This window comes from Lathyrus oleraceus, chromosome 1, assembly GCF_024323335.1.
Source record: "Lathyrus oleraceus cultivar Zhongwan6 chromosome 1, CAAS_Psat_ZW6_1.0, whole genome shotgun sequence".
Lineage (NCBI taxonomy): Eukaryota > Viridiplantae > Streptophyta > Magnoliopsida > Fabales > Fabaceae > Lathyrus > Lathyrus oleraceus.
Window position 1 is genome coordinate 40,171,870 of NC_066579.1, and position 4,957 is coordinate 40,176,826.

Here is a 4,957-nt window from a genome sequence, read left to right on the forward strand (position 1 = left end):
CTGTTGAGGGGAGTCAGTGGAGGTCTTTTGTCTCGTAATAATGCCAAACCTTCAGTGGTAAACGTATTATTCGACTGAAGGGCAAGAAACTGACAAACTTCTGTTCTTAGAACCTACCAGTGAGGGGCGGGCTAAATTCAGGAGACCTTAACCTTCAACCAACCCGGTTTTATGGAGCAGAGCTTTGATCTCGTATTATATTACTCAATGGGTTTCTCTTCAGACAATGCAATCCAACAGTTGTTCAAGCAGATACAACAATCTTGATTTCCATGTCACTGCATTGCATCACATCATTTTGCATATATTTTGCATTGCATCACATCATTTTGCATTCATTTTGCATTGCATCACATCATTTTGAGGCAGTCCAAATCAAGGTTGCAGCTCCGGTGGAAGAAGTTAAGGCGGGTGCCTCTATCTCGTCCTTCAAGCAGGCACATGCCTTGGTAGATTCGGGCGTTGCCCCCGGTTGGGGACGTCTGTTGGAGTTACTAGTAAACGAAGACATGTTTGGCATTGGTTATCAGCCTTTTCAATCATCAGAGCAGGGTGTCCAGGATCAGAAAGGGCCGTGTACTTGCACTAGTGCTGGATTGATGAATCACGGGGATGTCTTTGCAACAGACAATGAAGATGGTGACAGTGATTGTGATATGGATAATTGGGTGCGCCCGTGTGCTTCAGGGGAGAAGATCAACAACTGGACTGCTGAAGAAATAGTCCAAGTTACTCTTCAGACAGAGTAATTTTCTTTTGTTTTGCATTTTGCATGAAAGCCCTACGCTCTGCCCAAGGCGTAGTGGTTCATTGTAGGGCCACATCATGTTTTGAATTTTCAATGATTATCATCAATAAAGGACGTTTTGCAATCAAATTTGTGTTCACTGTCTTTCTGTTTTCATTACTTTCATTTTCAAAACAATAAAAATGGAAATGTTTTTTGTTTTTCTGTGACTTCCTTGAACTCTTTTCTAAAATAAAGCATGAAACATCGTTCGTGCAGAATTGATCTTGCGGATTCCATTAAAAACAGTTCTGTTATGGCTCAGTATGACTTTGATAATCCCATTTACCAAGCCGAAGAGGAGAGTGAAGAAGATTGTGAACTCCCCAAAGAATTGGCCAGACTATTGAAATAGGAGGAAAGGGTCATTCAACCTCATCAGGAAGAGTTGGAAGTCATTAACCTTGGTACCGAGGACGCAAAGAAAGAGATCAAGATAGGGGCTGCTTTAGAGGAAAAGGTCAAGAGAGGGTTGATTGAAATGCTGCAAGAATATGTGGATGTATTCGCATGGTCGTATCAAGATATGCCTGGTTTGGATACCGATATTGTGGTGCACAGGCTACCTCTCAGAGAAGATTGTCCTTCAGTAAAGCAGAAGCTTCGCAGAACTAGTCCTGATATGGCTGTCAAGATCAAAGAGGAGGTTCGGAAACAGTTGGATGCAGGTTTTCTAGCAGTTACCAACTATCCCCCTTGGGTGGCCAACATCGTACCCGTGCCGAAGAAGCATGGTAAAGTCAGGATGTGTGTCGATTACCGAGATTTAAATAGAGCCAGTCTGAAAGATGACTTCCCATTACCTCACATTGATGTATTGGTCGATAACACTACTCAGTCCTCGGTTTTCTCTTTCATGGATGGATTTTCTGGCTATAATAAGATCAAGATGGCGCCATTTGGGTTGAAGAACGCCGACGCTACCTACCAAAGAGCTATGACAACTCTCTTTCATGACATGATGCACAAAGAAATTGAAGTGTACGTGGGTGATATGATTACGAAGTCTCAGACAGAAGAGGAGCACTTGGTAAACTTGCAAAAGTTGTTTGAAAGATTGAGAAAGTTCAAATTGAGATTGAATCCAAACATTTGTACATTTGGAGTTGTTGATTATAAGTGTTGGCAGCAATTTTGGTAAAACAAAGAGTGTTCACAAGATGTCATGTGTGATGTCTTAACATGAGATATCATATGTTCCTGCCGGAGTTAAAGAACATGTGCAAGTAGGATTGTTTCAGAATGCCACATACAATGACAAGGCTTCTGATATTGGTTGTACCTGCTGGAGCTTATATGAAAGACATGTTCATGCATGATTGTTTCAGATGACATACACAATGTCATGGTATCTAATATGGTTGTACCTGCTATAAAAGGAAATTGGATTATGCAGGATTTTTCTAGGATGTCAGACCCGATGTCATGACATCCTGTACACAGAACATTCAGTATGAATGTCTGGTGTTTTGTGATTGCACAAGTAATGGCAATCTTTGGATGATTGAAGATATGATTAGTTGGCGCATTCAATCATGGATTACAACCAGATTTACTTATTTTCCAAAGAGATCTGACCAGCTGTTATAAAAAGATTTGATTGGAAAATAGATTTAGGGTTTTCAAGATGTCCAAGCCTAGCAGAAATTCAATCAGAATATTTGGTGAATATACAGTTTCCAAATATGGAGATTTTTTTAGGAAATAAAAGATTGAAGACCTTGATTGTAGCAGAAGAATTCTGCTAGCTTTGTAACAGCAAAGGAGAAGCTTGCTGCGATTTCTGAAGGCCCAAATCCAGTTGGGTGGTTAGGTTATAAATAGCAGATTGTAACCTAGGTTTTGTAAGCCTCAAACAATGTAAAAATTAGGGGTGTGTGTGAGGTAAACCTCCCAACCTGTGGGAAGGTTACCAGGTGTTTCTCAGTGCTTGAAAGCATGAGATTATTTGTAACTCAAAGCCCGTAGGCAAGAGTTGTTATGTTCTTGAACGAAGCTGTGAAGAATGTTCAAGTTGTTTAAGCATTACATGGTAATTGTAGTCATAGGAATGGAAACTGGAGGTTTCTATCTAGGAGTTCCTAGGTATAGATTGCATTGGGTAGGGATTAAGTGAAAAGTTGTAAACGGGGGAGTTTAACTCTGAATTAATACTGCTGATAGTGGATCTTCTTCGTGGCTTGGTATGCCCCCAGAGTAGGTAATGTTGTACCGAACTGGGTTAACAATTCCTGGTGTTTTTACCTTCTGCACACTATATTCTGTCTGTTATAACTCAGTCTGGTTTTAGTCTGTTTATGAAGGGAATAACAGACCTGACACATAGCCTGCAGTCTGAATGCAAAACAGAATGTTATGACATTCATCATTGATTGCTAATACTGATGTATAGACTGGTTGGTCTGTTACAGTTCAACCATCTGTAATGTTGGAACAGGTGATGTTCAAATCAATGTTGAGACATCATGCCGATAATTGGGTAGGATTAATAAACATAAGTGTTATGTTTGATCTCTACTGTGTCTTTGTACTAGATGGACAAAACTGGATGTTCTTCTGTCCATGGTGGTATAGTAGCAGATGTTATGACATATGTGACTGTGTGCATATGAGTACTGGGTTTTAATTTTTATAACTGTCTTGCTGTATTAGTAACAATGTTGGATCAGATGTCATGACTTCGTGTAGAACATCTGAACTCTGACTATACCAGAATTTCAATTGGTATCAGAGCAGGCATCCTGTTCTGTTTCTGGATGAGATCCATGGGTGATACTTTCTGGTATCTTGCAAGGAGTTATGTTAGCACTGATATTGGAACCTATGGAGGGTTCTGTGATTTCTCTGAATAGTCCCTTGAAGTAGGTGGATGGACTATTCATGACAGGAATTGTGTGTGCCTGTCTCTGGAGGTTGGCAATTGGCCTTTGTGTGGAACAACTCTGCTAGTATTGAATCATATTCAAACTTGGTATGATCTTGGAGGCTGATCTGGTGAAGTGTGTGGTCATAGGTTGAGTTGTATTATGGTTTCCGCTGCATAATACCTGGAAAAACTCAAACTCTGATGTAGTTTTCCCTCTTGTGGATGAAAGACTGTTGTATTCAAGATTTTATCATAATCTACTGAAGATGTCAAAGATACTTGAGTCTCCTCAAGTCCACTCATCATGACGTTCTCACTTCAGGATGGTAAGAATCACCTGATCACTGATTCTTTTACTCTCTTGGGTAGTGTATATGAAGACCTTGAAGACTTTCAAGGAGGGTTTGTTCCAAGGAGGTGGAACTAATGTTCTATGTGATGTTAGAACATGTTATTCAACAAGTACGCAACTACTGGTTGAAGAGCAGATGTTTTTAGGTGTCAAACAAAGGGATACTTTTGTTTGGAACCTACTCCTGACCTGGAAGAGGAGACATCTGTGTGTGCTAAGTTGACAAGGGTAGGGTCAACTGTGTGTGTGCTCAGGAAGATCACTTCTAGAAGTCTGATCTCTAGAAGTGGAGCTGGTTGAGACGTGACATTGTGAAATTTCCTGTTGTTTGTCTTATTCCTGTAGATTGATCAGGGTTGGATAGTTGTTCCCTGAAGTACTATGTTGTGTTGGAAGACAAGTCCCCTGGATGTTAGGAGTCAATGATGGGATAACCTGATTGCTATGAGGATTGGGACCATGAATCTTGTTATTCAAACACCACGCTCAGAAGTGGCAGTTCTTTCAAGGAGTGAGAATATGAAGATTCAGAGGTTGGTCGAGGTAGTATGCTCTGGCAATGCATATCTACTATTGACGGGTGTTGTTTTCTTTCACTAGTACTTATGGTCAGCTGGAGTCTGATTGGTGTGATTGGAGTATGTATAGGTATAACTCATAGAGTTAGTTGACACTGGTAGGGATGTTGTATGTCATGTTGAGACATTTGTGTACAATGCATGGATATTGGTGTGGAGTTTCCATGATTGTTAATTTGAGGGGGAGTTTTGGTTAACCTCCTCACGTTTGGTCAGCCTAGGGTCTGGTTGGCTATTGATCTGTGTCACATGGGTTCTGGTTGTTGTGTGACACATTTGCAAGGTAGGATTCATCCCTCTCATTCCTAAGGGTGAATCTAATTTGGGAAGATTCTTAAAACTGTTGAGGTGCTTGCAAACAGAAGATGTTGACA